A 10,870-nucleotide genomic window follows, 5' to 3' on the forward strand; every position below is an offset into this window, starting at 1 on the left:
GGCATCAGTGACGTAAGAAACAGGTGCGTGGCAGGCCCTTGTCGCTGGGGCGTGAAGACGTAAATGACAGTGCTTAAGTTGGAGTGTATATATATATATATGTAGGTATATTGTATTTTTTGTACACTTATTTTTTTTATATATATATAATACTTCATGGCCTTTGAATAGGCAGCACACGGCAGTGCACCTTTGGGCAATTCCTTTATGTATACCTGTGTGTTTAATGAAAAAAGAGATGCAGGTATGTGGATTAAATGACAGCTGTGAGAGAGAGAGAGAGAGAGAGAGAGAGAGAGAGAGAGAGAGAGAGAGAGAGAGACGATATATATATATATATATATATATATATATATATATATATATATATATATATATATATATATCTATATATATACATATATATATATATATATATATATATATATATATATATATATATATATATATATATATATATATATATCTATATATATATATATATATATATATATATATATATATATATATATATATATATATATAGAGAGAGAGAGAGAGAGAGAGAGAGAGAGAGAGAGAGAGAGAGAGAGAGAGAGAGAGAGAGAGACATAGGAATACATAGGAGGGGAGGCGGTGGCTGAGTCGTCAAAGTAACGGCCTCGTGTTCAGGAGGACGCGAGTTCAATCCCCGCCCGGTGCCACCAAGCTGGGATTTTTCAGCCGCCGCCGAGTGGCTTAAAACTACCCACATGCTGTCCAGAAGACCACCTATCAACCCGGACTCTAGATTCTAGGATCAAAGATGAGCTCTGGGAGGGCAGCATGAGCCAATGCAAGATGGCGCCACTATAAACACTCGCCTGCGCCAGAACGGGCTCGGCCGACCATCTGGACCCACCGGAAAGAAGCCTAGGACAGACCATCAGCATCCACTGGTAAGAACCCCACCGGTGCTATATATATATATATATATATATATATATATATATATATATATATATATATATATATATATATATATATATATATATATATATATATATATATATATATATATATATATATATATATATATATATATATATATATATATATATATATATATATATATATATATATATATATATATATATATATATATATATATATATATATATATATATATATGTACGCACTGCACTCGTGTCAGTGCTCCACCACGAGTGTCAGTGGAGTGGGAAGTGAGCCCATCCAGCGGTGGGCCGACTGTTTTATTATTTGGGTGTTCATCTCCCGGATGTTTGGTACACAGGCCGTGAACATGTTCCACATCCGGCAGACTCTTTCCGAAAATGTGCGTTGGTGCTGGCTGGAACAGGAACGCGGCACCTCCACTGCGTCACCACGGGATAGCACCGTTCTCGTGTCCCGCGTGGTGACTCTCTCTCTCTCTCTCTCTCTCAGTTAGCGCCCTGCCCTCACTCAGTTAGCGCCCTGCCCTCACTCAGTTAGCGCCCTGCCCTCACTCAGTTAGCGTCCTGCCCTCACTCCGAGAGGTCAAACCGCACGCGCTCCCACTTCCGTGACCTCTTTCGCTTGCGATTCCACCCTCGTGTGCTGTACTGCACTGTACTTTAGATCTTGCTGTGCTGTGTGCCGTGTGCTATTTCGCGTTGTGCTGCGTACTGCATATTGTCAACCGAGTTAGCTGGCTGCAGAGGTGTGCTGATTGCTGTGCGACCACGTGCTTCGCTGGACAGGATTAAGTGTTGCCCTTATTTTTACTACCTCTCTCTACCTGTATCTACCCTCTCGCCGTAGCGCCCAGTAAAACATATATACACATATACACAAAATACAGTGTTACACTCTTTCCGCCACATTCTTTATATATTTCCAGATTCCATTCCTACGCCACTCCCTACACAGGCGTGGAGAGTTACCTGACCTGACTTGACCAGAGTATTCCCTCCAGACACACTAATCCTCTTAATTACTTCCTCACCTGCGTCTGTCTCCCTCTCGTCCCTCGCGTTTCTCTCCTCCTCCTCTTCTCTCGCCTCCCCTCTCCATTGCCCTCCCCCCCCCCGCCTATCTCTCTCTCTCTCTCTCTCTCTCTCTCTCTCTCTCTCTCTCTCTCTCTCTCTCTCTATCTATATATATATATATATATATATATATATATATATATATTTAGAGAGAGAGAGAGAGAGAGAGAGAGAGAGAGAGAGAGAGAGAGAGAGAGAGAGAGAGAGAGAGAGACATAGGAATACATAGGAAGAACAGACACCAGAAGACCTATCGGCCTATGGCGAGGGTGTCTGTTTACTACCGCTACTACTAGTAATCTACGTGTGGTGGGTCAGGACAGAATAGATGAAGGCTCCTCCTCACCCACCTCTCCCTCCGGCAACGTGCCGGCAGGAAATAGTTAGAAGAGAGCACCATGTACCTTTAAGGAAGAAAGGGACCTGAAAATTTTACAGTAAAGAGAGAAATAAGAAGAAATTACTACCCTTAACTTACATTACTGGTAACCTAAGCCGTGGGGGAAAATGGCTTTATTACATAAGAACATAAGAACATAGAAACACAGGGAGACTGGAAGAGGCCGAGTGGCCTACACAGGGCAGCCCCAGAATCCCCCCTAATACTCACGATGGGAGAGGTGTAGTTTCAGGGGCACAGGTGGAGGCTTGATCCTCGTTTTACCGGCGGTACTATGCACGCCCTAGTACCCTATCACCTTACTGCACTCACACCTCAATCCACCTGTCCTGCGGACATCATCTGTTTCTTTACTCTATTGTTACTTTACGCTACTTGTAATCTAGGTTGTGGGGGAGAATAATATGGATTTAAGTTGGGGTCTTGCTGCAATCTGTCTGAAAACATGTGAAGAAGGGTCAGTATAATCTTAAATCCCTGAAGTACTTATCTAATGAAGACTTGAAGCTATTGATACTCTGTGCGCTAAATACTGACGGTGGGAGTCTATTCCAGTGATAGACGACTCAATTATTGAAAAAAACTTTTGCGCACCGATGTGTTACATCGGTTTCCCTTTAACTTCATACCGTTGCTGCGTGTTATTGTGTTGGTATTTCTCCGAAATAGACTATCTGGGTTAATATTGTCGAATCCATTAAGGATTTTGAACACTTCAATTAAGTCCCCTCTTATCCTTCGCTTTTTTAGGGAAAACATATCTAAACGCTTTAAACGCTCGTCATATGGCAAGTTTCGGAGCGCTGGAATTTGTTTGGTTGCTCGTCGCTGTATCTTTTCTAGGAAAACTTGATCTTTGATATAGTTCGGTGACCAGAACTGAACGGCGTATTCTATGTGTGGTCTTGCAAATGCTAAATATAAGCTCTTCATAAGTTCGGGTGATTTATAATCAAAGTTTCTTGAGATTAATCCTAACATCATATTGGCTTTTTTACTCGCTGCAGAACATTGATCACTTATTACTGTTACTGTTACTGATAATGACACCAAGATCTCTTTCTTGTTTTACTTGGCTGAGCTCATGTCCTTGAATCTGATATTTAAAGATTGGATTTTTTCACCTATGTGCATGAATTTACATTTACCTACGTTAAAACTCATTTACCATTTCTCGCTCCAGTCGGCATGTCTTATTAAGTCTGATTGAATACTCTAGCAACTTTGACTGCTCATTACCATACCCCCTAATTTGGCTACTTTTGATAGGATATCAGTTTCTCAGTAGTTCATGTAAATTGTGAAAAGTGTTGGCCCCAGGACCGAACCTTGGGGCACGCCACTGGTGACGGGTTGCCAATCCGATGCTTCACCATTAAGAACTACACGATGTACTTTGTCGGTGAGCCATTCATGAATCCACGCACATAGATGGTCGTTAATACCGTGGGAACGCAGTTTAGAAATAAGCCTACCGTGAGGAGCTTTATCAAACGCTTTCTGAAAATCTAAGTAAATTACGTCATATGGGATACGGGCGTCCCAACATGTATAAACATCGTTGAAAAAGGTTAATAGGATGGTAAGGCAAGACCGATTACTACGAAATCCATGCTGACTATCAGTTATCAAATCATTTGTTTCAAGGAAAGTGATCATTTTATCCCTGATTATTTTTTTCGAAATGTTTAATTAGGACAGACATAAGGCGGATGGAACGATAATTACTGGCTTGTTTTTTATCTCCTTTTTTTAAAGATCGGGGTAATATTGGCCTTTTTCCACTCGAGAGGCACACTGGCCTGTGCTAATGACTTGTTGAATATTAATGATATGGGTAATTCTAGCTGTTGACTACATTCTTTCAACACGCGAGGAGATAAATTGTCGGGGCCCGGAGATTTATTTGGATCTATTTTCTGCAGGTACGCACGCACTTCGCTGATATCAATTTCGGTCGATGCAAGCTTATGTTCTTCAGGGCCTTGAAAAATTTTCTTCGGGGCTGGAATGGATGTCATGTTTTCTTTTGTAAATACGCTACTAAAGGTTAAATCTAGGACCGACGCCATGCCTTTATCATCACTAATCGTATTGCCACGTAATAGTAGTGGACCGATATTTTTTTAACATTTTTTTTGTTTCTTATGTAACTGATAAATAACCTGGGATTTTTCATAGCATCGAGTGATATTTTCATCTCATATTCGCGTTTCTGTTTTCTGATTTTCCTTTCGCACTCTCTCTTGACATTGATGAAATTAGTATGATCCTGTGAATTATGTGACAGTTTATATTTCTTATACAGTTTTCTTTTTTCGACGATGATTTTTTGTAGGTAATTATTCATCCACAGCGGTTTTTGATTATCAGTCCTCCGTGGCTTGAGTAGAATGAATTTATTTACACTCGCTGTGATTTGTGCAATAAAACGATTATACATTTCTTGAACGCTGATGTTGTTGAGCAAATGATTCCAATTTACTGAAGCCAGTTCTCTTTTTAAGTCCATAAAATTTGCTCTACCTTAATTAGGTATCAAGAGTGAGTTTGCTCGTGCTTTTGTTTCAATAATCAAAGTACATCTTATTATGTTGTGGTCGCTGCTTGCAAATGGCTCGCCTACCTCACAGACAGTTATGAGATGACTATCGGTCGCGAAGATTAAATCAATAATATTATTTCCGCGTGTCGGCATGGTAGCAGTATGATTAAGAAATTAATTTTGTGCAAAGTTAATTAATCTCTCGCCCTCTCTGTCGCCAGAAAGTGCATAAAAAGAAATTGTCCAGGATTATAAATATCTAGGATCGTTATGAGCCACGATGGAGAACTGAAAAAAGTGTCAGGAAAAACTATGTGAGCAAGGAAGATGCGCAATGTACAGCTTGATAGAAAATGCCGAAGACTTGATCTCCTCTTGACCTGCAACTGCAAATCCTTGATGCGATGGTGCCTCGTTATTAGCTACGATGTGAAATTTGGGGGATACAGTGTTATTAAAGACGTTGAAAGCCTTCATTTAACATTTCTGGAAGCATATACTTCATGTAAGAAAGACTACATGTTGTTGTTGTATATGGAGAATTAGGTAAATATCCTTTGGCACACATAAAATATTGGATGGTAGGTTATTACGTCTGTGTTAACTGGCAGGAGTGGATGTTGTGTCATGTAATGTATCAATGTTTATTGGAAATTATGCAACGCTACCGGTTTTAAATCACAATGGCTTGATTATATTAAGGCGCTTACTCAACAGCGCAGGTATGCCAGGAGTATGGATATCCCAGCGGTATAAACCTAAGATGGCTGAAACTTACCTTTGAGAGAAATAAAAGATCAATGGATTACTGAGTGGTTTGCGAGTATAAAACAGTCTGTCCTCATGTAGAAATATATGTGACCAATAAGAAGAGTTTTGATTTTGAAAACTATCTAACTAGACTTCCCAAACAATGCAGGATTAGCTTATGTAACCAGGGAACAAATAATCACAGATTACCCATTGTAGTTGGTAGATATAATGGCACCCTAGAGAAGAGAGACATTGTAATAATGTAGTGACCATAGGAGTTGGGGATGAATATCATGTATTATTAGAGTGTAGCAATAAAGACATTAAAGCTCAGAGAGAAGTATTTGCCGGAAAGCTGAAGTGACAAGTCATCCAAAAAATGAAATATAAATTTATTAATTTGTTTCAATGATAGGCCAAAGTGCAAAATAATTTATCTTTTATTTTAAATGTGTATTGAATTTATTTAAATAGCAGGTTGTGTGTTATCCAATTAGAAGAGCTGTGCTCCATACTTGTAAAAAGTCTGAGCCAAATAAACCCTCTCTCCCCCCCCCCCACCCCGTGTGTAGGCGCGATCCTCCCATCAGTCACTATCCACCTGTCATCCACATCCCCTTCACTCTCCCTCCTCCTCCTTCCCTCCTCTCCTTCCTTTCTCCTCCCTCTCCTCTCCCCTTCACACGCTAGCCCGTCATCGCCACCCACGACCCTGACCTCACCCATCATCCCTCGCTTCCTAACAATTCTCTCCGGCCTTCCTCCACCCTCCTTCCCTTCTCCCCACCTGAGGATATTTCACCAGGCCCTTCCCTTTACCTCCATCCCTCACTTTTTTTTTTTCTCCTCTTTTTCCAGTCTTCTTTCACATCCCGCTTCTCTTGTTTCGTTTCTCTTCTCGTCATTTTTCCCATCCCCTCTTCTCTTGTTTCTTTTTCCTGCCCCATTTCTCCTCTCTTTTCTCGTATGTTTTCTTAGTTATTCTCCGTTATTCGCTAATTCATCGTTCACGCCACCTTTGTAACTAACTATGGTTCTTGAAAATTCAGTGAACCTGCTCCCCACCCACACACGCACAATGCACGCACACGAAATCCTGAAAGTAAGAGGAACACACTCCTTCCTCATCTCACTCCACAATCATTTTCTGCTTTCATCATGTAACAAAAAAATTATGATAGTAAGTAACAGGAAGGAGACGTTGAACCAAACATGTAGAAAGCAGCATTAAAGCACGGAAGGTCTTTTTTTTCCCTTGACTTTGAGGATAAAAAAAAAAAACAGGACGGGCGATGGCTGGGACGAGGCGACGTGAAACTTGAACCACTGAAACCCGGAGGAAGGAGCTGAGGTGGCTTGAACACACACACACACACACACACACACACACACACACACACACACACACACACACACACACACAGTCCAATCTATCTATCTATTCATCTCCTTCCTTTTAATATTCTCTCTCTCTCTCTACGTCTCGTTTCCTGTCTCCTGTCTCCTCTTCCCTCCCCTCCTCGCGTCAAGTCGTTCACGTCTCCCTATCTTTCTTTCTTTTTTTTTCTCCTCCCTCTTCTTCCTCCTCTCTCTCCTTCCTCCCGTACCGTTCCGTTTATGTTTATAAGCCATTTCTCTATAGACTCCAAAGGGAACCGGACTAGAGAGGAGGGCTGGCAGGTGTAAGGAAGAGGAGGAGAGGAGGAGGACTGATGAAAGAGTAGGAAGATGAAAAGGAGAGAGGAGAGGAGGAGGAGGAGGAGGAGGAAGAGGAGGAGAGGGAGGTGGAGGAGGAGAGGATCATGTCTTTTGTCCTGCACATTTCAGCTGAGTTTGTGTATCAGTGAGAGTGACATCAGGTAGTGAAGGACAGAGAGAGAGAATAAAATAAAATATTAATATATAGACTTTACAAATATTTCACGAGTAAATTTTTTGTTCGCCCTACTTTTCTTTTTATGCTCTGAGGTTCGCGAGGTCGTATATCTGAGTATTTTAGGGTCGCCGCCAAAGTAAAATTACAGAGCCACCGCCGTGCCTACGCTTCCTTTTGTTTTCGTTCAGACGCCTTCCGGCGGTAAGAATTTTTTCGCCTCGCTGTCCAACACTTTTCCTCCGCCGCATTCGTTGGCTGTGACGCGTTTTATTTCCATACCCTCCACCATAATGCCTTTTTTTCCTCCCTCGCAACACTCTCCGCCTGTTCTGGAGTGTGTGTAGTGCAGTGATCATATTCTCCACCATGATGCTATATTCCTCCTTTTCGCAACACTTTCGTCCCTTCCGAGCCTCCTTGTGTGCAGTGTTATGTTTTACCACGTTCCTTCGTAACGCCTTCCTTCCCTCCCCGTAGAGCCGCCATGTGGTCAGACAACGCCCACAGCGAGGGGTTTCCATTACGCCCACCCCTTCCCTCACGCCCCGCCTCGACAAGCACTGTTTGCACTCAAGGTGAGAGAGAGAGAGAGAGAGAGAGAGAGAGAGAGAGAGAGAGAGAGAGAGAGAGAGAGAGAGAGAGAGAGAGAGAGAGAGAGAGAGAGAGAGAGAGAGAGAGAGAGAGAGAGAGAGAGAGAGATTTGCCCATAATTTTGCCGATACATGAATATACATGCCTTGTACAAACACGTACAAACTCACAGAATTTCAGAAATGAACACACACACACACACACACACACACACACACACACACACACACACACACACACACACACACACACACACACACACATACACACACAGGCGTGTGGACAAGCGAAGGGGTGTAACAATGTCTTCACGACATGAATGTCCCAGGAATGGGGTTGAACCGAGCAAAGGAAGTAATGGTTTGTGCCAGACTTGCTGCCACATGTCTAAAACAAATGGGTAACTGACAAAGTTAAGAGAGGCTGTCCCAGGATGGTCAGTAAGGCAACCAAGGCCACTATTAGAACGCCCTTGGTGGAAATAGTACTACGATCGCGAAGAAATTTTTGAAAGTTAATAGATGTTTTAGGAATTACTGTTGTTTCAATGGGTTAGTGAATAATAGAGGACAAACTTGATTTGGTTCTTAAAGCACTAGGAGCTAATATCCTTCTTAGGCACAGGTTGTATAGGCGTACTTCAAATAGGAAGCTGCACTGATGTTAAAACGCAGAAGTGGAAAAAAGATTGACCAGACACGGTGTCAGCACGAATCACAGTTTTAATGACAACAGGGAGCTCCATCAGACGGAATGGACCAGTTGGCGTCATGTCCTGACGCGAAAGCACTGGTGCAATAAACCTTCCATACGGGTTCCTGTGGGATGCTCTGTGTCTGATAATATAATTAGAAGTCCCAAATTCTGCAGTATTTTTCGGAGAGAGAGAGAGAGAGAGAGAGAGAGAGTTGAGAGAGCGAGAGAAGGGGGAAACAGAAGTCGGTTTTCACTTCCAAGAAAAACAATACAGGTTTTACTGGAAACAAATACAATGTAGCTTCCCTGACGCCTGCAAGCTTACTGAATAAGTAAACAGGGAGATTATTGCCCATCTCTTTGCCATTCAAGTTTTCGAAAGAAGGTGAGATGAGTTGTCTACGGTTTCTTAACTATTTCAAGTATTTAATTTGCCGGTAAATTTGGTCCTGGAGTGCCCATGCGTGTGCGTGTGTTGGGGGGCTCATCTGTCTGTTTGCATTCGCCTGTCTGCTTGTCCTGTTCGCCTGTTTATTCATCTGTCTGTGTCTGTTCATCTGTTATCAAAATTGCCAACAATCCACAGAAACAATCATAAACACCAATTCAAGAGAGAGCCAGCTCCTCACACAGGATCAGTTAGCGAAGAAAAGTGCAAATCAGAGCCCAGAACATATAAATATTTTTAAAGTCTACGCCTTTATACGTAAATGTACAGTTAAAAGTAAAATTTATCGTACTCTTAGCCAATAAAGGAATCTGACCTTTGGCCACTCTACTTTCTTTAATTGGAGCAGTGCTAGAGGGCTTTTTGTTTTTGTTTTATCTATTTTTGCCCTGAGCCTTCCCTTTACTGTAAAAACCTCTATTAGGTTCAAAAAAGTAGCCCATCCCTTCCAGCCTTCCTCCATTATCAGTTCTACTGTTCATAGAGTAAACTGACATATAATGATTGAGGCCAACTTTCTCCAACTTGCCTCAATGAGGTGTGGTACTACGAGCATCCTATACTGACGGGGAATAATTAGACTGTTTCATTATCGAATTAAATGCATTAGTAAATTTCACTGATTATATATATATAGTAGATTCAACAAAGTGTGTGTGTGTGTGTGTGTGTGTGTGTGTGTGTGTGTGTGTGTGTGTGTGTGTGTGTGTGTGTGTGTGTGTGTGTGTGTGTGTGTGTGTGTGTGTGTAAGCAGGGTAGGTGATCTGTTCATCTTTAATTAAATCACAAACAGGCGCTGCCAATCCTCGCCTGCTCTATCTTTTGTGTCGGAATCAGAAATGTCCGGGAAATGTCTGCCTGATTCGCCACATTTCCTTTTGTTGTGTTTCCGACATGTATTAGCTCATAAACCGCTGGTGTTCTCAATTATCCAATTTCTAATTATTTCAATATCACGATTCTTTTTCTCTGGTATTATTGTTATGAAACTCCAAATCAGTTTTCTCCCTTCATCACGTGCATATTTTATCAATGCTATCGTCAAACACTCTCTATAAGCAAACAAAAGGTAAACAAAGAAGAGATGAATCAGTGTAGAGGCAATATCAAATTGCTTTCTCCTCACTCAAATATAATGTTATTCTGGAAACAAATAGCATTTTTCTATTGTTATTTTTTTGTTGCAGAGGACCATTTCAGAGCCCTCAATATACAGGCAAGAATATTGATGAGCCTCATGAATAGCTGAAGAGCTGTGTTTGTGTCTGTGTATTGACGATCTTTGATGATTCTTTTTGTTCTCTTCTCTTCATCTGTACACTTTCACTTTCTTTTCTCGGCGTCTCAAGCGTTTGGGGGCTGCTTAACAGGCGGCTTAGATTCCCCCACTACCACCTCTCATCCTCGTCCTCGTCTATCCTCTCTCTAATCTCTGTCTGTCTGTCTGGCCCAACACGCAGCTGTGTGTGTGTGTGTGTGTGCTTTACTCTGTATATATATATATATATATATATATATATACAATATATAATCGAGCTATCACGAGTGTTTC

The sequence above is a fragment of the Eriocheir sinensis genome, unplaced genomic scaffold, assembly GCF_024679095.1.
Source record: "Eriocheir sinensis breed Jianghai 21 unplaced genomic scaffold, ASM2467909v1 Scaffold577, whole genome shotgun sequence".
NCBI classification, from domain to species: Eukaryota; Metazoa; Arthropoda; class Malacostraca; order Decapoda; family Varunidae; genus Eriocheir; species Eriocheir sinensis.